General features: G+C 41.8%; 1 protein-coding gene across 2 annotated transcripts in view; it reads left to right on the top strand.

Annotated features, from left to right (window-relative positions):
- Positions 1–16,329: 16,329 nt before the first annotated feature.
- LOC119653683 (organic cation transporter protein) overlaps positions 16,330–27,943 on the top strand; it is a 42,960-nt gene continuing 31,346 nt past the window's right edge. The window contains exon 1 of one of the 2 annotated variants that reach the window (XM_038058544.1): positions 16,330–16,801. The gene's annotated coding sequence lies outside the window, so the exon portion shown is untranslated. The remainder of the gene's footprint in view (positions 16,802–27,943) is intronic. The other variant, XM_038058545.1, reaches the window with a different exon arrangement.

Genomic DNA, 27,943 nt, shown 5'->3' on the forward strand with positions numbered 1-27,943 from the left:
TGATCACTTGCCACCCCTCCCACTGCTAGCCTTTCTAACAAATGTCAAAACTCAGACCGGGATCGAAAAGTACTAATCGATACCTTTCATACCCAACATGAAACAAGGAGATAGTGGAAATGGAGAGTGAGCTGGCTGCGTTTATTCGCAGCACGAAAATGCACCGTTCGCCCCAGCGCCCAGCGAAGGACGCAACAAGGGTTGAAATACCCGACGAGATATCGGGACGCGCAGACGGAGAGAAAGATTCGGAAAGTGATGCAGCACCTGCAACACAGATAGGAATCCAGACCATACTGCACAGTGCTATAATTGGGGAAAGAAGCGCAGTGGAAACTGCCGAAACTAATAAAATGGTTTCGAATATAAGCCGGGTGGGAGGACTGTCAATTACTCTGGCGCAAGCTGAAAAGGAAAGACTTATTAAGAAATGCACGGCAGTTGTGAAGTACATGCGATCTGCGACATTCCTCCAGAAAAACGTCGGCAAGGGGGTGAAAACGGGCTAATGGAACTGGAAGAGTTCCTGGACAGGATTTCATACTATAGGCGAACATGGAAAGTAAGACAAAATCCGCAGGAAGCAGAAACAACCGCGCTTCCCGAGGAGAACACCACGAGTACCAAACGGATCGCTGACAGCCCATTGCAGAGCGAACTTGATAAAAAACGAAAGGAGAAAGGGACATCTGAAGGAGACTTCACTCAGGGACTCTCCAGGGCTGAAAAGAAGAAAGCGAAGAGGATCAAAAGACAACAACACGTCGCGCCATCAGAAAAACCTCTGCCTAAAACTAAGGCGGACACGAAGGACGGAGTACCAAAAGAAAAGGTGGGGAGACGAAGGAAGACTAGACCGCCAGCTTTACTTATTAAGCCGGCGGAAGGCAAGACTTTTGCGGAAGTCCTCAGCGAAATCCGTTACAAAATCAAACCCGAAGACAACGAAGCGGAAGTGTCTTCCATACGTAAAACGAAGGGTGGTGGAGTATTAGTCGAACTAGGCCCGAAGACTATAAATAAAGCCACGTTCTGTGAAGCAGTCGAGGGGCTTCTAGGAGAAAAAGCTTTGGTTTCCAGCCTGGAACCCACGTGTGCTTTGGAAATCCGAGACTTTGACTGTCTCACGAAAAAGAACGAGGTAGAAGAGGCCATCAAACGCGAATGCCCGGAGGTAACCAATGTCCGGATTGGTATCACCTCCGCGAACTCCCGAGGCCAAAAACTCGCTGTGGTGGAAGTTGCCGAGCAATACGCGAGGAAGCTTCTAAACAGCGGGAAAATGAGAATTGGTACCCAGCCTCGATCGCGGCGTCTGGGAAACAGACATAGGTGGAAAGGCTGTGGTATGGGCTTGCGGCAATCGAGCCTTACAGCAAGCACTGAAGCCCCGCGAACACGATTTTGTATGGGTTAGTATCGATGACCTCTACATATACAGCTGTTATGCAGCCCCAACTATGACAATACCAGAGTATTGTAACATGCTAGATAGACAAACGAGAAACACCAAAGATCACAACCCCAAAGTTATTGCTGGCAACTTCAACGCTTGGTCAATGAAGTGGGGAAGCCAAAAAATAAAGGTTTTTTTCTGCCTAAACGTAACCCTGGCTATCATCGGAAGCGTAAACACCTTTAGGCGTGGAGAGCTAGGCTCCGTTGTGGATCTTACTTTTGTAAGTGATTCGCTGGTCAAGCATCTAAACTGGCATGTTAGCGAAGAATACACGCTCAGCGACCACCAGACGATATATATTACTATTGAAAAGGGACCCAGAACAATAAATCCTCACCTGAAGAAACCAGAAACAGGTTGGTCATCAACATGCCTAAAAGAAGGGTCCTTCCCCGCAGAGTGGAAAATACAAAAGCTTATATGAACCAACATCCTATAGACCTATCTGTCTTCTGAATATAATAAACAAGGTCCTCGAACGGGTAATCTATAACCGGCTATATCCATTAATTGATATTGGCGGTTATTTATCGAATAGGAAGTTTGGCTTCCGAAAGGCTCGGTCAGCGGTTGATGCTGCCAAACTGGTATTTGAACTAGCCAGAAAAGCGTACGATGAAGGAAAATACTGCGCACTGGTGACTCTTGACATCAAGAACGCGTTCAATTCTGCCAGATGGAACCATATCATCGAAGCGCTCATCGCGGCACAAACACCAAAATATATATTAAATATAATCTTCGATTACTTCCGACAGCGGAAGCTTCGTAATAACAGCAGGAGTTCCACAGGGGTCTGTTCTGGGCCCTCTGCTATGGGACTTAATGTGTAATGGCATTTTACGGCTTCCACTAGCTAAACAAGCCCTTGTCGTCAGATTCGCAGATGACCCTGCAGCGATCATAACATCCAATCACCCCGACGAAGTACAGATATATGCGAACGAGACTATACGGACGATCAAATCTTGGCTTAATAATATGGGAGTAATATTTGACGGAAACAACACAAGCGGGGTCGGCTCGTCGTGATCGGTTTCGCAATTTGGCTCTATCAAATGCCTGATCTGGATGCAATTGCGAGGCTTTTAAATTCTCCTCATGAAGCGTATCAAGCCACCATTGTTTCGGCCAGTCTTTTGGTCATTTACCATCGACTTCCATGTTCAGACCAATCTTGGCAAGTGAAAAGGGGGAGATATTTAGCAGGATAAATCCAACTATACTTTATTTATCTCTTTCCCTGATCTCAGCATTTTATTTATGTTTTACTGAAGATAGTAGGTTAGCACGTTGCCTCAAACCCTCCTCCTTTACCTTGGCTTGGGATACTGAGCTAGTGGCATGGAGGAATTCATTGGATGATTGCATTGACCCGAGATATTTAAATCCCTCAGTCCTGGGCAGGTCGCTGCCCTTGACAGTGATTGCGTCTATTTCATGGGGATCGGTCGTCAAAAACTCAGTTTTATTCAAACGAGGAAGCTCCTTAGCAGCGGGAAAATCAAAAACGCTACAGGTGTCTAAACTATGGACACACGTCAGCAACTTGCAAGGGAACGGACAGAAGGACATCATGCCGGAGATGCGACCAGAAAGGTCACCAAGCGAATACCTGCAGTGAAGGCGAAAGTTGCGTTCTCTGTAGGAATCGTGGTGGGTCCGAGAGCGTCATACACACAGCGGGCTCAACACGGTGTCTAAACTTCAGTGCGGAACTGGAAAGGGCTAGGGAGCCAATGGCATTATCCGCATTTTATAAATTAATGTGCACCGGGATGCAACCGCTCACCACTTGCTAGCGCAGTTAGCGGAGGTAGATGCTGACCTACTGCTAATCAACGAGCAATAACGGAACATGGACCTGGCTTCCTGACCGGATAACCACGGCGTGTGAGACTTCCAGGCCCCAGAAGGGCCCCAGCCGCGACAAGGCTTCTATGACTCTCTATGTACTGGTGTACGGCAGAAATTGCCGACCTACGGAAGGAGTGCCATAAGCTCCGCCCTTTAGCACAACGTTTACACGCCAACGAAGAAGCATGTGCCATAAAAGCACAATATAGATCAGGAGAACGGAGACTCCGCAGCGCGATAAATAAAAGCAAAGCCCGCAGCTGGCAGAACCTGGTCAACGAGGTGAATGAAGACCCGTGCGTGCTTGGCTATAAGCTTGCCACCCGGAAAATCGTGGCTCTGCCGAAGCCCTGCATCATCATCAACGGCGCAACACCCGGTATCCGGTCCAGGCCTGCCTTAATAAGGAACTCCACACATCCCGGTTTTGCGCCGAGGTCCACCAATTCGATATCCCTAAAAGCTGTCTAGCGTCCTGACCTACGCCATCGCTCCATCTTAGGCAGGGTCTGCCTCGTCTTCTTTTTCTACCATAGATATTGCCCTTATAGACTTTCCAGACTGGATCATCCTCATCTATACGGATTAAGTAACCCGCCCACCCTAACCTATTGAGCCGGATTTTATCCACAACCGGACGGTCATGGTATCGCTCATAGATTTCGTCATTGTATAGGCTACGGAATCGTCCATCCTCATGTAGGGGGCCAAAAATTCTTCAGAGGATTCTTCTCTCGAACGCGGCCAAGAGTTCGCAATTTTACTTGCTAAGAACCCAAGTTTCCGAGGAATACATGAGGACTGGCAAGATCATAGTCTTGTACAGTAAGTGCTTTGATCCTATGGTGAGACGTTTCGAGCGGAACAGTCTTTGTAAGCTGAAATAGGCTGTGTTGGCTGACAACAACCGCCCTGCATACTAAGTACCAATTAGACAGACCGCATTGTACGGGCATTATTCCCCAGAAATTCTGTATGGGTTGATGCCAATAGCGCGGAAAGCGTCGAGAATTGTCTCTTTTTCGCAATGAGAGAGCTCGAAGAAGCGGTACTACTATGAAAAACAAGAAGGCGCCAGGTCCTGATGGTGGAAGTTTACAGACTGGTGTTCCGCCAACAGAAAAACTTGCTGCTTGTTGCGTTCAACGCTTGCTTTTTCCTTGTCGATGGAAGGTGACCAGACTCGCGCTGATTAGCAAGGGAAAAGGAGACCCAGAGCTCCCTTTTGCATACCGACCGCTGTGTATGCTTGACACGGCCGGTAAAGTGCTCGAGAAGCTCATCAAGAGTAGACTCACTGAAGCGATCCGCGCTGCAGGGAATTTCTCCCCAAGGCAGTTCGGGTTCAAAACAGGGAAAGCCACAGTGGATGCTGCTATGGAAGTCGTGGATGCGGTTCATCGAGCCGAGGCACACAGCCGCCGATCTCGACGGATAGTGCTCCTCATAACGCTTGATGTCAGAAATGCTTTCAATTCCGTAAAATGGAGAGATATGCTAGGCTCATTAGGAAACTCATTCCATGTGCCAAGCTATTTCTTGCGGATATTGAAGGATTATCTGAAACCCCGCTTCCTGCTCTATGAGATGCTAGAGGGCCAGAGGAGAGTGCAAATCACGTCGGGAGTAGCACAGGGATCCATCCTAGGCCCGGACCTCTGGAACGCTTCCTACGATAGTCCGCTGAGACTCGATATGCCCGAAGAGTCGCGTCCGGTCAGTTATGCAGACGACGTTGCCGCACTTGTTGCCGGACGAACTCATGAATAGGCGGAAAGCAGACTTGACATTTTGATGCGACGGGTAAGCAGATGGATGACTGCTCATGGTTTCAGCCTTGCGCTGGAAAAAGCGAAGTAGTCACCTTGACCAAGAAAGAGAATCCCGACCCTGCATGCCATATCGATCGGCAAGTTGGCTATAAAGTCACAACCAGCGGCTAAATACCTTGGTTTCGGCTAATGGCAAATGTCGGAGGCCCTGTATCTACTAGAAAACGTCTCCTTATGGGAGCAATGCAGTCAGTTCTGCTCTATGGCGCAGAGGTATGGACTGATGCAAGGTGGGGCATTGTAAACGCCTTGCACAGAGACAGGAAGCTTCGCGAGTGGTGTCTGCTCACTATCTCAGAACCTGCGGTGATGGCGATCGCCTCCTCTTTGCCATGGAGCGTAAAGTTATCTACCACCGTAAGGGCGAAAACTTAAGATAGGTGGTTGCCCGTGAAGAACGTCGACAATTTAGACCCATGGCTGCACCGATCGCACGGTGAAATTGATTACTATCCAACTTCTAAGTGGGCATGGAGGTTTTCAGTCTTACCCGCACAAGATTGCGAAAGGTGGGACGGTTTTCGTCAGCAGCTTTATGCAGACACAGGGGAACTCTCTCTAGACAATATTGTCAGAGAGATGCTGAAGAGCACTAGCAGCTGGAGTCGTGTCGTTGACCGGCGGAGGGACCGGATGGCAAGGGGTTCCCTGAACTAACAACTCCCTTCCTCCTTTCCTCTCTCGTTGGTGAAGGCTCCCAAAGCCGGAAGAACCGGAGTGCTAGTCCGAAGTAATGTGTGATGACAGGGAAGTGTTTAGTTAGTATTCCGACAGCGTACTCTTACGGGAGTCCAACACTCTGTACGTAAACGCATTCACCTACCCTATTCCAAAAAAAGAAATCGGGAAACCGGAAGCTAGACGTTTCAGGTATGAAAGGTTTTGTGTATTTCTTTTATAAAGAGATTTGAGTGTGCATTTGTGTCATTAGCATGTAGCCCGTAAAATATGCATATATTATGTGAAAATATCCACTTCCAAGTGATATTGACATTCATAGTCTTGAAGTTGCAGAGGAGCGACAGTTTGGACCTGGTATAACTTTGTTAGTAATGGTGCGATTTTCACCATGGCTCATGCTCTATGCTGTAGCCTACATTGCTGCAAAATTTTGTGGGTGGGGGTGGTGAACTTATGGGGTTTTTTCCTATTAATTATTAAAAAATTATAGTATTGTATTATTATTGACTTTATTTAAACAGATCGGTATGGAGGGTATTTCGGAGCCTAGGCACCATATAGGGCAGCCCGCTGATTTTTTTCAGATTTTTCGGTTAAGCAGTTTCTGAGAATGGGTTCGTTAAAAAAATGGTCACTTTCAACCCACCGCACTCCCCACTTTTTCACTTTTTCAACAAATGTCAAAACTAAGACCGGCTTCGCCAATTGCCTTACCTTTTGAAGCATCATAACTTTTCAAAGGAATCCGCAAATATTTAGTGTGTTAGAGAGGACGGACTTCCGTTTTTTCCGACCAGATCTTCGTCGGGCGCTTCATTTCTTATAAATACTCTTACAAAAAATATTCCTTGTAAAATTAGTCACAGTTATTGACAATTCAAAGTTTGAAAACAAACTATTGTACATTTGAATCTCAATGCTCCCCTCTCGACTCCCAAGATGATATGTGCGGATGGGTCCATATGTATGCAGTATTATGCAAATTGAGTCGTGACTCACTTGCCGTGAGTTTTAAAACAGCAAAAACCCAATTTCACCTCATGAATAACATCATCACCAATCAAAGCAATTTTCAATTTCCCACAGACAATTTATGAACATGTAAATGTAGATATGAGCCGTTCTTAGAACCTCCACGCCAGGTCGAATCTCCAAATCAAACCGAGATTCCCTACGAGCGCAACTACTATTCCTCCCTAAATCCGGGTTCACCGGGTTAATATGCCAAAGAAATGCCTTAAATTTCCCAAATTAAACTTGATTGTCGAATAGCTGCATTTCCCAGTTTCTCCCAACACTGCTTAGAGAAATTCTAACCAAGCTGCTCACGCCCAAAAACAACCCGAAAATAATGCTGAAATCGCCATGTGCTTATCGACAACAACAAGATAAGCTTCTAGTGAAAAGCCAACGGATAGCATTCGTTCATGTTATTTGTGGAGGTGGTGCGAGCGGGTGATGTTGGGAAATTCTATTAGCAGAACCAGTTTCTCTTAAGAAGCTGCTAGCATCTTCTTTTGCTTCCACATCAGTGCCTGTAAACCTATCAGTCAGGATTTGGTAGAAGCAGCATGAGGACCCATAGTAGGCACAAGTATGTACTAAAGCCACACATTCCCTATCCTCACATATCATACACTCTAATTATGGGCTAAATTTGATGCTGCCGGTCCGTACAATAGAAGTCGGAAAACCGAAAGCTGAACGCTTCAGATATTAAAGGTTTTATATTTTCCAATGTGGAGGATTTTTAAGGCACGACTGCACTATTTACATTATTACTTTATGGGAAATAGTTCACCTGCGTATTGCCGGCCTTCACGACGAATGTTGAACATTATTTAACAAATTTAACAAACGTGCAAAGCTTTACAATCAAACAAATCAAAGAGCGAAAGCTCTGCTTTTCAGATATGGAAGGTTTTGTAGATTCCTTGTGTAAAAATATTTGGGGGGAACAGACATACACATGCAGCTCTTATATGCAATTTGAAGACTACAATTGATATACGGAGAAAATAATCAACAAACAAATCAATAAGTTGGTAAAAACGACAAAATACACTTGGCCTTAGTGGTAAATAAATAAATATAAAGAAAGTTATGTTAAAAATCTAATCTTTATTTTTTCATCATTTCATACAGAACTTTCTTACTTAAGCAACTTTTCTTAGAACTACCAGGTGTACTCCTAATTAATTTCTGTTTTTTTTTTTGATAGATGGTGTTCTAGGTTTCGTGTCGCTGTTGGTGACACAGACCTGTCATTATATTTAGTTGTTGTCGAGTGTCTAAACTGCGTTGACGTTTCCCAAAAAATTTCCTCCAGCAAGTTTTTATTGCGCGTCAAGAATGTCGGCGTACGTACCGAATTTCGAGCATATGCGCCATGCATTGCATTTCATATTCAATCAAGGAAAAAGTCTCCGAGAGCCACTGTGCACTTGTGGAAGTTTATGGCGATCGTGCATTAACACTTCGAACATGTGAAACGTGGTTTCGCCAATTCAAAAATGGAGATTTCTAGCTGAACGACGCCGTACGCTCCGGCAAGCGAAAATCGTTTGATGACGCCGAATTGCAAGCATTATTGGATGAAGACAGCACGCAAACGCAACAACAGCTTGTAAATACGTTGGGAGTTCAATAGCAAGCAATTTCGAACCATCTGCGAGCCATGGGGAAAATTCTGAAGTGTGAAAAGTGGGTGCCGCATGAACTGACCGAGAGACAAATGGAGAACCGAAAAGTGACGTGTGAAATGCTGCTTCAACGGTACAAAAGGAAGGTTTTTCTCCATCGAATTATTACGGGCGACGAAAAGTGGATTGTCTTGGAGAACCCTAAACGCAACAAATCGTGGGTAGGTCCAGGTGAAGCATCTACATCGACGGCATGACCAAATCGCTACGGTCGGAAGGTGGGTGGGTGGGACCATACCGGTGTGATCTACTTTGAACTGCTGAAACCTAGTGAAACTGTGAATGCCGTTCGCTACAAACAACAAATGGAAGATTTAAACCGAGCGATTGCAGAGAACCGACCAGAATATCGAGAAAGACAGAAAAAGGTGATTTTGCTCCACAACAATGCACCATCGCATAACTCGAAAGTCGTTCGCGACACGCTGGAAAAACTCCAGTGGGTGGTGCTTAACCATGCGGTTTACTCACCAGACCCGGCCCCTTCGGATTACCACCTCTTTGCCTCATTGGGCCACGCACTTTCAGAGAAGCACCTCGACTCCTTCGAAAATTTGCGGAAATGGCTCACTGAATGGTTCAACTCCAAAGACAGTCAATTCTACTGGCGTGGTATTCACAAATTACCAGAAACGTGGGAGAAATGTGTAGAAAGCAATGAAAAAAATGTCGAATAAAATAGCTATTACAGTTCCCTTGGAATTATGTGTTTTATTCACAAAAAAAACGGAAATTAATTAGGAGTACACCTGGTATCTTAATTAAAACTATGTGCTCAGTCTAATAAATTATTTATATTTGAGTCTAATATATGATCAAAAGTAATACGAAAATATTCTTAAACCAAAATGCAAAAAAAGGGTACTTGAAACTTAAAGCTACTACATTTTTATTATATTTATTATTTAAGACTAATCAAACAGCAGACATGTAGGTCTGTAGGTATTTGGAGGGGAGCCACTGAAATACAGTGTAACGTCCTTGTTATTCATCCGATAGGCACGTCAATTCTTTCACCCCGGATTAAAATTTTTTTAAGGAGGCTTACTCCCCCAGAAACGGAAGAATATGTTAGGAAAGACGAACACGAATGGAAACGTTCTGCTTGTCCGCGGCTACTTATTTACAAGATCATCCTGCGATATTCGTAGCTGACCCGGTGGGTCATGTCATTATCCGAAACCCATGACACGGGCCTGGTCGCATGCAGTTCTGCGTTTGCAACTCAAGTCAGGATTAATCAGGAACGCCAGGTGGTAGCAGAGCGTAGAATATATATATATCCTTATACATGAGACGTAATTTGATATTTTTTAAAGTTTTGTGTAAAACAAATCCTTATTAAAATCGGTTTACTATCTATATATCTTTTATTTTTGTGCGTTGGAAGGTGGCTAGGTTCAAAACCTACCGCTGGCTCCTGTCATACGGTTATGTGAGACTTTTACTCATTAAACCATCTCCTTCTCCTTCGCTTACCCCACGAGACTGCCATTTCAGTATTACGTCGCAGGACAGAATCAGTTACGAACTGCGGCTCGTGTCGTTATTTGTAACTTTCCTCCAAAGCTCCCTCCTCCTCAGCAGATTGTGGATCCCCTTCATTAATTTTTCCACAGCCCTTCAAGATGTTTCAGAGGCTAGCATGTGGTCCATGATATTGTCAGGTGTCAACCGTGCCCCGGCGTTAATTTCCGCCTCCGCTCTGTATGCGGTGAACCGCGGGCAGTTAAAAACAACATGCTCCGCATCCTCCGGAATTACGCATGTCGGGCAATACGAGGAGTCGTGACACCCGAAGTGCACGATACCCTCCGTATCGGCTTAGGAATTCAGTTAGGTGGTAACTAACCTCACCGTGCCTTCGTTTAATCCATTTAGAGAAATCTGGAATAATCCTGTGTGTCCAGCGTCCTTTAGGTGAATCATCCCATCTTTTTTGCCATTCCATTCACTTCGTGCCAATTGCCGACGATAGGTATAGGACCCGCTGATTGCATATGATGGGTCATAGAGGCGTCGACCCTCGTTTGCCAAAATGTCGATGGGGACCAAGCCTGCTATCACACAGGCTGCTTCGTCTGATGTTGTACAGTAAACGCACGACGTTCACAATGCACTCAATCGGTATGAGGCTGCGATTTTTCTTCTTTTTGCTTCTAACTTCAAAGACGGTGCCCAGACTGTAGCTGCATAAAACAATTTGGAGCTGACGACTTTCGAGATCAGGAGCCGACGGCTTTGCCTAGGGCCACCTATATTTGGTAACATTCTTACCAACCATGGCTCCTAGGTATTTAAGCGTTGGCAGCAGCTGTTTGATGTGTTCACCAATCCTGATCTTTATCGACGTTTGCTTCCTTCGCTTGGTAATCAAAACTACTTCGGTTTTATGTTCCGCGAGCGTCAGACCAGCTTCCTCTAGCCAAGACCTGATTTCAAAAATTGCCTCGTTTGTGAGTACCTCGGTCTCATCAATATCTTGTGCCACGATAGTCACTCCGATGTCGTCTGCGAAGCCAATGATTGTCACTCCTTTGGGTAGTTGTAACTTTAAAATTCCGTCATACATTATTATCCTTGTGGAACCCCGCAGGTTGTTGTATACGTCTCAGGTCCATCGTCCGAATCGTAACACAATATCCACTCCCGGAGAAATGCCATTGCTATGTGTACCTGGTATTTAAAAGCGCCCAATTTGGCTAAAGCCACAATTACTTTGTTCCATTTTGCCGTATTGAAAGCATTCTTCACATCGAGAGTAACTACTAGATTTATTGGCCTCCATTGCTTTTTCCGCAAGTTCCGTCACCGTGCTGATCGCAATGACAGTAGATCTTGCCTTTCGGAATCCGGAATTCCTGTCTGAGAGACCACCCTCCTTTTCTATGGTTGGTACAAGCCTATTAAAGATGACCTACTCGAAACGTTTACCGATGCCGTTTAGTAGGCATATAGGCCTGTAAGACGAAGGATCACCCACTCCTCCACTCTTCCGGGAAAATCCCATCAATGAGGCACGTTGTAAATGATTCAGCGAACCACCTTCGAACTGTTTCGACGCCCACTCTCAGTGCTTTATTCGGAATGCCGTCTAAACCTGACGGCTTTCTTAGCTCTTAGCAGCTTCCAGGACTTCTTCAGTGATTACCTCGGGAATTTCATCGGGATCTATCTGGACAGTTTAAACACTTCACTTGAAACTTATGGGAAGAGAGTGCTAGTGACATCCCGCAGCAAATCGGGGTTGGTCATCGGCGGTGAGCGCTTACCTTTGATTGATGATATAACTGAGCCAAGCCAGTCAGCATGCTGATTGCGTCGACAGTTGATTTCGCCTTAGGAAATCCGATTTGTTTGTCGGAAAGGCCTCCTTCCTTTTCCACAACAGCGAGCAGTCTGTTATATATTACTCGTTCAAATAGTTTGCCAATGGTATTGACCAGACATATCGGTCTATATGAGGAGAGGTCACCCAATGGTTTACCTACCTTCGGAATGAGTATTAGCTTTTGTAGCTTCCATTGCTCGGGGGATTCTCCTTCCCTAAGGCATGCCGTGAAAACTTAGGCAAACATACCTGGCGCTGTCCTGGCAGCTGCTTTCAGGGCAATATTAGGGATTCCATCCGGTCCTGGAGTCTTTTCTTCAGTCAATCTTTTTGCTGCGTCTAGAACTTCCTCATTTACCTATCGGAACTTCGTCGGGATTTAAATGTACTACAGGAAGACTTGTACAATTCACATCTACTAGGAATAGAGTGTTCACTATATTCTCCAATAACTCTGGGCAAGTAATCGATGATGACATCACCGACCTATATGCGCCACCCCATGGGTCAGAGTCAGCTTCAGTACACATCCGCTTGAAATTTTTTTCGTCTTCGGAAAGTGCTACATCAAGGCATGGCGGCATCGCATGCCCGCTGCAATTTTTCCACGACCTGTGAAACTTTGTTTTGTGCGCTTCGAATTTCTTAGTTACCCAGCCCATCGTTATTCGTTTTAATGGCTTCATATTATTTCTTTGCAAGGTTTGGAAAATGATAGCCTGATGACCCCTGTGTGTGTACTCCTCGCTGACACGCCATTGCAAGTCTCTGATTAGAGTATCACTGACGAAGGTGGGGTCTACCATCGATTGCAATTCTCCCCTCCGGAATGTGTTGGCTCCCCCAGAATTAGCAAGTACCAGGTTCAAGCTCGAGAATGTCTCCAGCAATATTCGTCCTCTTGCGTTGGTTTTTCTGCGACCCCATTCTTCTGCCCATGCGTTGAAGTCGCCGGCTATTACTTTGGGATTGTAGCGACTTGCATTGAAGGATAGTTTCTCCAGCAATGACATGAATTCCTCTAATGTGAGACTTGGTGCTGCGTAACAGCTATAGATATATATCCCTCCAATCTTGGTACGGATGAACCCGTCCTCTGGATGTTTTTTCACATCTGCTATAGCTTGGCTTCCACAGCTCCATATCGCCGCCTTACTGGTTTTGTCTGCTATCCCTACTCCCCTATGCAGATTTTTGTATTGTTCGGATACAGTGGCAACGTCAATGTTGTTTTCGAATATACTTTAGGAAAGTAGGTCTTGCGCCGCTCGACAGTGATTCAAATTGAGTTGCATAAACTTCATTTGACCTTATTTATGAACGCCTTTCTGAACACTGGGCACTGACAGCTTCCTGCAATGTGGGGGCTGTCACTATTTTCTGCTTCCACGCAGAATACGCACTTAGGCATTCCGTTGCAGTTCTTTGCAAAATGGCCTTGTTCTCCACATTTGCGGCACAGATTTGATCTGTCTTGCGAGCTAGTGCAAGCTCCTGTCTGTCTGTCACAGGCAATTTTCTTAGAAACGGCTATACCGATTGAGACGAAATTTGGTGAGAAGATGGGAACTGTGAACCCCCAGACATGCAGTGAGTGATATCCTTCTACGTGGAGATTTAGGTGGGGGTCCCCATACATGTAAAAGGGCGGTGTACAATTTTTTTTCACTGAATATAGTCATGTGGGGTACCAAATGAAAGATATCGATTAATACTTTTCGAAGCCGGTTTTAGTTTTGAGATTTGTTAAAAAGGCGGGGAGTGGGAAAGTGATGATTTCTTTAACGGACCCATTCTCAGAAACTACCAAACCGAAAAATTTAAAAAATTCATGAAGCTGCCTCTATATGGTGCTCGGGCCTCAAAATACTCTCCGCATCGATTTCTGTTCAAATTAAGTTAATATTTTTGGGAAAATAGAGTAAAACCCCCCTTAAGTTTATCCCAGAGTTATAAAAACTGGTATTAGTATAAAATATAACATGAAGCATATTATCCCCAAGTTTGATCAAAATCATACTATTAGCATCAAAGTTACAGTAGCTCGAAATTGACTTTACCGTGAAAATTTACTACAACTAAATATCAATATCACACTAAAGTGGGTAGTTTGACATGCTAAATGCATATACATAACGGGCTACGTACAAATGGGATAGTTCTGCACTCAAATATACTCACAGAAGAAGCAAACAAAACCTTTCATACCTGAAGAGGGGGGGGGGGGGGGGGTCCCCATATATGCAAAGAGGGGGGGGGGAGGTCAAATCTTTTTTCATCAAGGCCGGTCTTAGTTTTGACATTTGTTAGAAAGGTGGGGAGTGCGGGGGGTTGAAAGTGATTATTTCTTTAAGGGGGCCGTTCTCAGAAACTACCCAACCGAAAAATCTGAAAAAAATCAGAAGGCTGCTACTATATGATGCCTGGGCTCCGAAATACCTTCCATATCGATATCTGTTAAAATAAAGTTAATAACAGTATATTACTATAATTTTTAGTAATTCGCTGCAAAACCCGCCTTAAGTTTATCCTAGTACCATGAAATTTTGCAGTAGTATAGGCTATAATGTAGAGCATGATGCTACCAGTTTTGTGGAAATCGCGCTATTGCTAGCAAAGTTATAATACGTCAAAGTTCTTGTTTCTGTGAAAATTGATGACTATGAATGTCAATATCACCCGAAAGTGGATACTCTCACATAATATATGGATATATTACGTGCTACATACTAAGAAATACACAAAACCTTTCGTACCTGAAGCGTCCAGCTTCCAGTTTCCCGACTTGTTTGATATTTTTTATGTATTTTTTGAAAACGCTATAAAAGCAGTTGTTGGTTGGTTGATTCGTCTTCGGTGCTGACGTTGCCACCATATATTTTGTCTTGCCTTCATTGATGTGCAGCCCAAGATCTCGTGCCGCCTGCTCAACCAACAACATCAAACCGCACTGGTCAAACACAAACACGAAGAAGAATAAGGATAGGAGAATACATCTTTGAGATCGTTGACAATTTCTCCTATCTAGGGTCGAAAATCACAACTGATAACAACTACGATGATGAAATCCGCGCACGGTTGTTGTCAGCCAACAGAGCCTATTTTAGCTTACAAAGACTGTTCCGCTCGAAACGTCTCACCATAGGGTCAAAGCTCTTACTGTACAAGACTATGATCTTGCCAGTCCTCATGTATTCCTCGGAAACTTGGGTTCTTAGCAAGAAAAATTGCGAACTCTTGGCCGCGTTCGAGAGAAGAATCCTCCGAAGAATTTTTGGCCCCCTACATGAGGATGGACGATTCCGTAGCCTACACAATGACGAAATCTATGAGCGATACCATGACCGTCCGGTTGTGGATAAAATCCGGCTCAATAGGTTACGGTGGGCGGGTCACTTAATCCGTATGGATGAGGATGATCCGGACCCGGGAAGTCTATTAGGGCAATATCTATGGTAGAAAAAGAAGACGAGGCAGAGCCTGCCTAAGATGGAGCGATGGCGTGGGTCAGGACGCCAGACAGCTTTTAGGGATATCGAATTGATGGACCTCGGCGCAAAACCGGGATGTCTGGAGTTCCTTATTAAGGCAGGCCTAGACCGGATACCGGTTGTTTCGCCGTTGATGATGATGATGATAAAAGCAGTTGTAACGTAATCACGAGGGCGCTACGAAAGATCGGATACGTGGTAAAATTTTTGTCAAGGACAGTAATGGATTGCCACTTTCCGAAATGAACTTTAATTTAAGGGTATCTAGCTAGGCTAAAAAAAATTCAACATATTCTGTGAAGGACATCAAGAATGTTATGTGTAAGTTGTTAAGCTTCCTTTCACTACTAGATTCATGCAATATCTCATAGGTAGAGTGCTCGTACTTATGTTTCTCTCTGGGAAGTCCAATGTTTTGATAAATTCATGGCTCATCGAAACCATGCGTTTTAAGAGATTTAGTGTATTGTTAGAACACATTTAACATAATCATTGTTAATTAAATAAAGACACCCCGAAATCCATAATGAAGACGCTGAGTTGGTTCGAACATACCAAACGATGCCTAAATCTGCCCTGTCTGATTATTGTTGACGTCACCATCCTTATCTAAATCTGTTGGATTATGAGTTGAGATTAGGAATCCCAGCTACTCAATTATAAATCGTTTCGCACCCCACCCCACTTTGATTCGTCTAGATATTTTCAGCAATTCGGCTAGAGTCTCTTCGCTTCTCTTCCTACGAATGGAGTTGAGATGGTCTCTGGCGTGTATATTTGCCAACTCATGTCGGTCAAGTTGTGCTATTCATATAAACTTTCTGTCGACAGTGGCCCGCAAGGCTAGAATGTTTTGAAGCGCTGAACTATATATTCTGTCCACCGGCTAAAAGTTATATTCAGAGATTAGAAGAGAAATGAGAATTCTCCTTAATCAGAAGACCGAATCGTATCAAATAACTCGTCAAAATATTAAACATTGTGCACTTCTGGGAGCCAAGTAGTACTGCATTAACTCCAGCTCTGGCTGTAAGTTAACGAGTTACCTGGTTCTATCCGCAACTCCAAGTGTGCCACTAGTTGTTCTCTGGAATTTAGTGGTATCGTATACCTGATAGTAAATGTAATTCAGGTGAATTAAATAATTCTCTCCTATGACTTCTATCGTGCCAAGTGAACTAGAAAATAATTGTTTCCGTCATTTCTAGACATTTGGGTGAAGTTTTTCCTTAAATTGTTGGACGTTAAGTGCGATATTCGTGGAAATGTGTGTTTAATATTTTTGTCAAATAGTTTGAAATGATTGGTAATGAGCCAAGAAGATACAATAGTGTAGCCGGTTCCTACTCCTAAAATTCAAAACGGTTTTGCATGCATAGTGCTCGAGAAGTTAGTGCACTTATCTTCAATTGAAACGGTGATTTAGATTAGAAGCCGTCCAGCGAGAGGTAAAATAATTGCAATTAATAAAATCAGCTTTCAACAAAAAATACTAATTCTTTCTTGCACTTTTCCCCTTACTTTAATTATCATTTTATATTGAAATACTATCATATATTTATGCAGCTCAGGGCCGATACTCTAATAAACCTCCTGTATCAGCAAATGTCTGTAAGCGTATTGAAGTAAATTGTTTGATAATTCTTTTTATACAAAGAAAGTAGCGATAAACAATACATTGTATATTATCATTGTTCATTGATGCTTAATTTAATTGCAAGCTACTACTGATTGCCGATGAATATTGTAGGGAAGGCAGGCATTTGGTTGCAAAGAATCTTTCATCGTATCGAATATTGAATTCATTAATTGATTTGCTGATTTATTTATTTAACTAATAATGTAATCTGATGGAAACTTAATTGAATGATTTTTAATATAAGAATACTGTCAGAGTGAAACGTAAATATTCTGTACGCTAATGCCACAAATATTTCCACCTCAACGATTTGGAGGCCAATTTTATTGAGTTGTTCACTTGTGGATGCTTAGCTGTGATTTGGTGATCTTTCTGCTGCTATGGCCTTATCACTTTTAAAATAACAACTATAATGATAATTAAAGCAAGTGCTTCATACTTATTAGAAAAGGAGAAATATCAGTTCTAGCTAACCTTATATACAAAACTTTCTCGTTCGATGTATTTGAGTGAGTGAAACCAGTGAAAAAACAAAACTCCGATCAAGGGTAATTCAACAATACACACCTCAAGCTTTCATTTAAAAAAAAGTTTTCGATGACCGATCCATTCAATATACTAAGATAATCAGTGGGAAAAAAATGTCTATGAAGGGTACAGGATTGTAGGCAAAAAAGTTGAGTCTTTGGTTGTGTGTGCCGTTTTTTCGGCTTATTTTATAATGAAACAAGTCGAGAAACCGGAAGCTTGACGCTTCAGGTATAAAAGATTTTGTGTTTCCTTATGTGAGGAGCATAACGCAGTTCTCCATTGGCCGATAGCATTGACTCGAGATATTTAAATCGCTCAGTTCTGTCAGCGGCGGTGACCTGCCAGAACTAAGCGATTTAAATATCTCGGGTCAATGCTATCAGCCAATGGAGAACTGCGTAATGAAAGTGCTTCACGCATTAATGCAATTTGAATGAAGTGGCATTCCACAACCCATGCTCTTTGTGATCGACGTATCTCTATACTTTTGAGTATTGCCCTACTATAAAAGACAATGAACGGCGTTTTGCGGTAATGGGGACTAAGATGTTCTATTGGACTATTGGCGTGACACGCTTTGAACACATCTTCTTCTTCAGCCTTTGTCCAGTTCACCAGCGAGGTCGGCTCGTCGTGATCGGTTTCGCCATTTGGCTCTATCGAATGCCTGATCTGGGTATCACATCTGAAATGAGGATATCCACGATCGATATGGGGTTGCATAGATCGTGGAAAAACTGCGAGAGGCGTTTTCGATGGTGTGGTTACGCAATTCCCGCTAACGAGAATTCACTCACCAATATTGCTCTGAACATCGAAGTCAATGGTAAGCGACCAAAAGGCCGGCTGAAACAATGGGGACTTGATACGCTGGATGGGGATTTAAACAAAGGCCTACATCAAATATAAAAAGAAGGCTGGAGAGAATTAGATTCTCCATGAATTGAATTTTAATATTTCACTGGAATGTCAACTATTCTCGTTAATTATGACGTCAGTATCTTATTTGTATGGCTTGTGTATGTATGCACGAGCTGTCGCAACAATACATATTGGATCAGGGCCTCGAAGTGTGTTAGAGCACTTCATTCAAGAGCGTTACGATACACTACAGTATACTGTAGGAGGCACTGTGGTCAGCATTACGCTCGACCGAGATTACCCTGATTTGACTCGGGTACTCATTCACAGCTGAGTCGACTGGTATCCGACGTCAAATCACGATACAAACCCCACTGCCACCAGTGAGAATTGAACCGCGACCTTCCGTACGACAGCCTTGTGCTCTAGCCACTCATCCGGATAATATACTATTAGTAAATTTATTTGAGCAGATACCGGAAGGGGATATCTCTCGAAGATTAGATTTGGCATAAATGTGTTAAACAAAACCTTAAAAAGGGCTGCAGATAAGTAGATAAGTAGACTATATCCGGTGAAAAAAAAAATTAATGAATCCGCCCTTTGCATGTATGGGGAGCCCCCCTTTAAACTACACTTAAATTTATGCCACTGGCTGTATGCGTGGGATTCCATAGTTCCCATCTGTCTACCAAATTTCGTTCGGATCGGTTAAGCTATTCTGGAGAAAAGTGCGTGTGACAGACAGGCAGACATTGAATCGATTTTAATAAGTTTTATTTTACACAAAACCTTAAAAAAAGACAAATTTTATTTTTTAATGCCGAATAGTGAGTTTTTTATTCCTCATTTTCCGGTATTTCGAGGACCAGTTGTCTTCATTCTCAGTGAGTTTTTGTGTGAACTACTTACGGTCCAACTTGTCCTTAAATACCTAAATCCAGACCTTAATTGCTAGTTAATTTTATTACCTAATTAACCCAAAAAGCCAACTATTGACTTTTCCTAAATCACTGTTAATTCTTTTTTCCTCTCGTATCTTGTGGATGATGAAACTGTCTAATGCGTCCAATTTGCGGAAGTCATTAACCTCCTTAATTATCCTTAGGTTATCCTCTGTTATTGTATGTTTTTCCTCAATGATGTGTCTGGCTACTAATGATTTGAAGGCATGTGTTGGTCTCCTTTTTGCTTTGGCCAGATTTGCTTCTATTATATTGGGTTGGGGAAAAAGAAATGTCGTATTTGTGATCGAAATTTGAGGCTTTATTTAAAATACTTAGAATTATCCGATTTAAGTCAAATATGCACCGTTTTGTTCCCAAACTTGTTGCCATTTAGAAGGCAACTTCATTATCCCCCCCCCCCCCCTCCTTATTTGCAAAAAACTCAGACAGCCAGTTTTTGCAAGCAAACTTAGTAGCACCAGGAGCGTTTTGCATGGACCGGAAGAGATGGTAATCACTTGGTGCTAGGTCCGAACTATACGGTAGGTGCGATAGGACATCCAATCCGAGCTCCCGTAGCTGCTGGCGAGTCATCAAAAATGTGTGAGGCCGAACGTTGTTCTGATGGAACACAACACCATTCCTATTGACCAATTCTGGCCGCTTCTAGTCAATCGCCTGTTTCAAACGGTCGAGTTGCTCACAGTAGAGGACCAAATTGAGGGTCTGGCCATAGTTGAGCAGCTCATAGTGGATAATTCCCTTCCAATCCCACCAAACACTGAGCAAAACCTTCCTGGCCGTTAATCCAGGTTTGGCGATGGTTTGGGCCGGCTCGCCGTGCTTCGACCATGATCTTTTTCTCTTGAGGTTTTCGTACGTGATCCACTTTTCATAACCAGTCACCATCCGCTTTAAAAATGGGTCGAATTCGTTCCGTTTCAGCAGTGCATCGCAGGCGTTGATTCGGTCCAAGAGATTTTTTTCCGTCAACTCGTGTGGCGCCCAAACATCCAGCTTTTTTTGGAATCCAATCTTCTGCAAATGGTTCCGGACGGTTTTATGGTCCTTACTCAGTTCCTGGCCAATCGAGCGAATGTTCACATGCCGGACTACTTGGATGATTTCGACGATTTTATCGGTTTCTACGACGATTGACCTACCAGCACGGGGTGTATCTTCGACATCCACTACACCAGTACGAAGTCGATCGAACCAACGCTGTGCTGCCCCATAAACTTTACACATTTTTTTGGCGCCTTCATTGCATTTTTACCTCTCAGGTAGTAAAAATGTAAAATATGACGAATTTCTTCCTTGGTGGACTCCATCTTTGACGCGCTATAACTTGAGACTGAAACGTACGATCATAAAATTGTCAAAGAGACACCTGTAGCATAGATTGTCGTCTTCAAATCGCCGTATAGAATGACCCGATGCGATAAGTACAACACAAGATAGGAACTCGACTTTTTTTAGATGGTCCCGCTTGTGTAACAAATGATGCCAGGGTATTCCTTTCCATTTTCGTCATTTTTCTACTGATTATTCCTTTTATGATCTTTCTGTTGAACCCGTTCTTCTCCGCAGTTTCAATGATGTGGCTTTTCTCTTTGTTCAACGTTCCTCTTATAAAGGCGAGGTTAGCATGCGATGGAGCATTGCGTTGTACGGTGCCATTTTTTGTGAGAAGGAGTGTTATGATGTTGCTGGGATGGTTCTCTCCGTGGATGTTGGTTTTCGGTAAATGTCGAATTCGATTTTTCCGGTGTTGTTGATGATGAGTAAGTCCAAGAAGGGTAGTGACTTCCATGGTGAATGTAATACTCTTGTGGACCGTATTCAATTTGTTGAGTATGGTTTCAAGCTGGTTTCGTTTCCCAATTGCAAAAATATCGTCAACACATCTGATCCAAAATCTTGGTATAATACCAAGTTGTTCTATACTTTCCTCTATTCGCTCCATAAAGATGTCGCTAATAAATGATGATAGCGAGTTACCTATTTTGACGCTCCCTATGGTTTTGAAGTATGGGGAGAGCACGAGAAAGACACGGAAACGGCCAAGAAGAAAGAAAGGAGGCGCGCAAAGCTGAAATCAATGATAGTACGGCACATCATAGAAGAAGGACACAGCATCACATTCGAAACATTTGTTGTCAGTTAGACGTGCAAGAGAGGTTAGCGCGAATTAGATTAAACCACGGAACGGGCAACATGAAATCGAAGCTTCTGAGAGAGGTGGCAAGTGCAATACAGGGCAATATCATCCTCCCGCCCCCAATTATCGTACAACTATTATTAAAAGATCCTTGAGTAAAATTTAATATTTAAAAAACAAAATAGGCCAAAAACCTTAGTTCATTATGTACTGAGGAAGAGCGCAACTGGTGCCTGAAATACATATATACCAATAAGATAACACATCTCATTTTAGAAAGAAATTAACTGTTTTGATTTATTTTGATCCTGGTTTCTCACCACTTAAGCGAAAACTGCTACGTGTATTTATTTCCGATTAGGTATAGAACCAGTGCCATCTGCTTCATTTCGCAACTCACCGGACGCAAAGATATGTCCAGACCAGAAAGGTTATTGTCCCTTTTCACCTCAATGGGGAAGAAAGCATTCTTGTGAATATCACTATGGCTTACCAAATTTATATATTAAGCACTAGTTTGTTAGTTTGTTTAATTCACTTTCTTGAAATCTGTATATAATATATAATTACTGAACTGGAATATTAGGGCTGTAAGAATAAAATTGGCCTCTTCGAATGTATATTAATTGACCGAATAATATTGTTTTTCTAAACATCAATATTTTACGATAAATAGAAGAGAAGAGAGAGGAAGGTGGAAGATGCACAAGTTGGCCGCAGTATTAGGACGTCCACTGAATCCTTAAAGAGAGTCTCTTTTTCATACACTTAATCTATTAGGGCAGTTATTGCTTCCCTCATCCGAGCTTCAAGTTTACCAGACGGGTTCTTACTCATAAATCGGGTAGAAACCCCGACGGGATCTACTACGCAAAAAAAAAACCCTTTTAACTCTTGTTTCCGAAATCCGTTATGAATCAAGGGGAGATACATTTTCCTTTATTGTGTATATACTGATTCAACCTAGCTCCCACAATATAAAGGAAGTTGTGTCTAACTTTTAAGTTAAAGAATTTTGTGTGAAACAAAATTTTATTAGAATCGAGTCGATGTCTGTCTGCCTGTCGGTCTGTCTGTCTCCCTGTCACACTCGATTTATTTGGAAACGGCTAGACCGATTGTCACGAAACTTGGCGAGAGTTGTATTCTGTAGGTCCTTTTGCATATAGAAAGTAGCGTCATTTTGTGTTAAGGGGGTTCATATATAAGAAAAAATGGTGCAACATTTTTTTTCACAGAATGTGGCCATGTGAACTCCGGTGAAACGTAGAGGAGTGAGGGCTTAAAATACGACCCTCCAAAAGTGTAACAGGTCTCGGTCTCAGAACCTGTCTAACCGAAAAATCTGAAAAAAAATCATAGTGGTTTATCTAAACGAAATCTAGGCTTCAAAATATATTCCGTTCCGATGTCTGCATAAATAAAGTTAATAATAGTATATTAGCATATTTAAGGAATTTAGCCGAAAACCGCCCTTAAGTTTATGCTAGAAGTGCAAAAGGTATAAGGGATAGTATAAGGCATACGTTTTCAACTATTATTAACGAAGTTATTGAAGGTGAAACTTTCATTCTAAAACGTGTATGACCTCATCATAACATATCAATTCGAAAATACCAAATCAAAGTGAGCTCATATGAAGGGGGGTCGCAGGGAAACATTTCGTTTTAGTTTATATATCAATATCAGTTACTTGAAACAGACATGTATGTATTTATATGTATGTGTAAATGAAGTTTTGGGGTAGTGCCTAATTCAGGTAGATATATTTGTACATTGAACAAGCGGTAATCAATATACGTACTTTATATTGATTTATATATATATATAGATATATACTTTTATGCATGAAGTAAATCGAAAATGAGTGTAAGGTTAATTTATTTGCATACATATAGAATACAGTAATCGGTAATAGGTAATGTTTGTTTATTTAGGGTGTGCATAATATCTACGTCTGTAATCTTGTAGTTTAAAAAAAATATGAAGGAATATTTTGGGTTTTTGGGCATATACCATTGGAAAAGTGAGCATAGAAAATTTCTCACATAAGATGAACACAGAACCTTTATACTCGAAGCGCCAACTTCCAGTGTTCCGACTTGTATTGTATTTTTTTCGCGGAATGCGAAGCAATCACTGGGTTAATGATTTATCTAGTGCTACTACTATGTCTTTCCTCATTTTGCAACTGGCTAAGGATATTATGCGTCTAATAAAAGATTATGCTTATGAGGCGTCCGTGATTTCGAGACAAGATTTGGTTTAACATTTTAAACCTAGGGACTTTGAAATCCAAGAATTTAAAGTAATCTTTTTGAAGTGGCTAAGAACATCATTAAAGGATTAAGATTGCCTTAATCGCAATGGTTTTTGCTAATCTACCTTATCTGATTCTATATCCATTAAAATTCGTGACAAACCCTTCTAATTCTGCCTACCATAACTCATTAATTCTTTTCAGTGTTTTTATTTACATACGAGCACATGAGTACAATACCCTTCTTTCAGCCTAAAAGCTACAATAGCATTGTAAACTTAAATTCTTAAGCCGCCATATATTATAAGTACACACAGAAGTCGCTTGCACAATACTCGTATTTGTTTGGGTTTTTTTTTGTTTATCCACATCTTTGTTGAGTAAGCATTTGTTTGATATGCCATAAAAATATAAACATTCTGAAGGCGATACTATGTTTCTACGGTAAGCTTCATCATTATAACTTAAATCACGTGAAACTTATTACTAGCTTATCAATGCTTTGTAAAAGCTATACTACATGCCTTTATTATGAGAAGAATCATAAAATGATTAAAAATATTAGGTAGTGTCGCTTATCAAATCATATCAAATATCTTAGATTAAACCGAATAGTGCAGAAATAATGCCTTCCATGCTACATTCAATCATGTAATGGCATTTATACCATTGTATGCATTAGGACCTCCCTTTGGAAGAAATAAGGAAGAAACTAAAACCACATGCCCAGTTCAAAGAACCACCCACATTAACATTTATGGTTCACTATAGTAGTTTCCCTATAACTTTTCACCAAACAAAGTTTAAGGAGGAGATGCCTGTAAACTACAATGACCAAGCCAATTTTCAGATTTTTTTCTTATTGGAATCCTATATTTTAAATATTTTGAATAATGTGGGCTTAATTTGGCTTGACTCTGATTTCTTTCTGACTGATTTGAATCTTAACAAAACAAAATGGCGGTATATTGCACTTATTTCAAGGAAATCACAATCTGAAAAAATCACAAATTTTATTTTAATTTATTTATTTATTATAAATATGTACAGTTGTAGTTCACCAACAACACCAATTTGAAAAACACTGTTTTAAGAATAACGCGTTTAATGTTTCGATAGTGAAAAATTGATAATTGTAAGGACCTGCAACCATTTACCGATTCCATCCCATGCAGTAACCCTCAAGTTTCCTCGTAAAAGTCAGTATACACCTGTAGGCTAATTGTATGCATATATATCGATATATATAATAGTTAATCGTTCAAAAACGGATCAGAATATAAAACATTATGAGGAGGTGGGTACTCTCTCCCCTGTAGAGGCACGGACATTTGGAAAGCTATATCTTAAAAATTATTTCGAATTCCGCCCTGAAACTTTCAGGGCTTCAGGTTTACGGAAGACTACAAACATGTTTAAATGAAAAAATGTCGGAGTTTCCTGGATCGGTTACAGGTATCCCCCCTTAAGTGGACAGAGAGTAGCGTCGTATGAGCAGGACCAGGCAGAAAAAGTCTGAGCCCGAGATGAAAATTATGTAGAAAATAGAACTCGGGTCTAAAAAAATTGATCGGCCTATTAAATTTCTATTTCGGGCGCGGAGGGAACCCACCTGTAACTAACTTTCGAGACGATGACAATGGAGCTCAATTAGAAGGGGCCAGTAATGTATGATAAGGAATCCAGTTGTTGCGACCCCTCTGATCGGACGTTTTCTTAGACCAGCCGCAGATTAATAAAACAACAATCGGAGTCACTTGTTTTTGTTCTGATAATTCACTATTGCACCAGTAGTTTAGACGTCTATTGAGAAATGAGTATTGTCTCGGCATTGTTAAATTGACCGCCATCGAAAAATGCACCGGGTATATGGTATTATTCTTTCCAGCCAAACCTCAGTAAATCTTTACCTTTCCATTGCTTTCGCAGACTAGCTTGACATCTACCTCATTTGGGTGCAAGCTATTGATTCGTTTTTTAGATCCAAGTTTATTACCAAGAAAAACGGCCTTTACCTTCATTAGTCATTGTAATCTCCAACTACCTAAAAGCTTCCAAAAGCAACGCTTGTTGTATTCATAAGTAAATTTCACCATTCTATACCCCAAGTACTGAAATCACGGGTAGTGATTTGTGGAGGATATCCGAGCCCTAGGAGAGCATTTTTTATTTATTTAAATAAAAACTGCACTGGCCCTTGGCAAAATTTCGGACACTGCTCTCGTCAGGTCTGCGGAAGGAAGCACTATGAACGTAAAAGTTGTGATATTGATCCTCTAGTCCACTTACTTCCTTCAAATAAGAGGCCTGGACTATTTTCCTAACAAAACAAGTCAAAACACGAAAACTCGACGCTTCAAGTATGAAAGGTTTTGTTGATTTTTTGTATAGGTATGTTTGGGTACACGGTGGTTCCGTTCATGTATAGTTCGTAGTGTATATGCGTTGAATATAATAATGGTACTAACAGTTTATCTCTTAAGGTGTAGAAATTTGGCGCAATTTTGACCAACTATAACTTCATAAACAATAGTACGATTTCCACTAAAGATTTCAGTATATATCCCCACATTTAAAACCTATATTACTGCAATTTTACGGATCCAGGGTAGGGTATTCGCAGGTATTCGTATCAGAGAGTATTTTGGGGCCTAGATATCATGTGCCTGGACTACCTTCACTTTTTTCAAATTTTTCGGTTGAGTAGTTTTTGAGAACGAATTCTTGAAGTAATTGACTCCGCCCTCCCCACTTCTCCTACTTGCATCCAATGTCCAATATCTCTTTTAAAATGTACCAACGACTAACCTTTCATTTGATACACCACATGGCCTTATACGTTGGCACAATGGAAAAAAAATATTACCCCTGTCTTTAAGGTGCAGGGGACCCCCACCCCTTAAGTTCACCGTGGAACGATGTAATTCATTGCATGTGTGGAAATTCATAGTCCCAAATTTTCATTCAAATTCCATGACAATAGGAGCAATAGTTAATGAGAAAAGTACGTGTGACAAAAAGACAGAGAACCGATTATAATAAAGTTTTGTTTTCAGAGAAGAGAGACAGAATAGAGATACCTTGACAAAATTAGAGTGATGGTTCAACTTCAAGGGGAACTCATAAGTTTTACCCTAGACCCAAGTGACGAAAGCAATCCTCGCCAAATGTCGACCTGTGCTAAACGTACCAGCGTTTTGTGGGAGGCAGGTCAGGACTACACAGTGTTATAAAGCGGTTAGTTTAATTATGAAACCAAAGCAGAGGCTGCCAAATAATACTTCTCTCAGATTTTTGCTTCAGGTCAGTTTCAATTCTAAAAAAGTGCTACATAACAATGAATATAATACTATTCTACAAGCGGACATACAAACGAATGGCACTTTGACAAACTTATTGGGAGCTCAACAATATGAGACCCTTATCAATCCATCGACCGCTGTCTTCATCTTAATTTATAATGACTTCATTACACTGATATGAAGCCATGGTAAAAAAATCTATCTTCATCTGAGTGGAGGGACTTGTTGAAAAAAATGCTTTTTTAGCGATTACCACACGCCAGAGGAATCCATTCATAGTCTGTTGTTAAGCTTAGTAAGAGGAGCAGGGAACCCTCGAACGAAGCAAACATCAGTTTCACTTCTGTGGCCAGCTCTACTGAAAGTGGGTTTGGGGGGAATGTTATCCAATCTCTATGGAATTGTAAAGCAGAATAGAGGCTTCAATAAAATTAAGTTACGACCTGCAGCATACAAGTGCATGGCGAAATGGCTTCACCAGGTTTGCACGGTACGCTTTGGGTTCTGGAAAATGAAGTTTGATATACAAAAAGGCGGTTCCTTACTAAAAAACTTTTAAAAAATGAGCCCTAAAACGTGGGATGCCTCTGTCCAATTTTCGTAGGAGGAAAATATGTACACAATGAATCTCTGTATCAAAGTTGCTAGTACCAATCAGAGCTGAATAGCCAGTGACTATCAGCATACTGCCTTCCGAAATGAATTAAAAATTAAAAACATTGGAAAGCTCAAGGTAGGCATATTTGTCGAACCCTTCCTTAAAATTCGGGCGCAAATAGAAGGAGTGTCACTAAACCCACATGGATTGCAGATACTTCTATTAAAAAAAGAACACGTGAAACTGCTGGCAGGTTTGCCGAGAGCGAGGGGATAGAGACTTTAATAAGAC

The sequence above is a fragment of the Hermetia illucens genome, chromosome 4, assembly GCF_905115235.1.
Source record: "Hermetia illucens chromosome 4, iHerIll2.2.curated.20191125, whole genome shotgun sequence".
In the NCBI taxonomy this organism is placed as follows: Eukaryota; Metazoa; Arthropoda; class Insecta; order Diptera; family Stratiomyidae; genus Hermetia; species Hermetia illucens.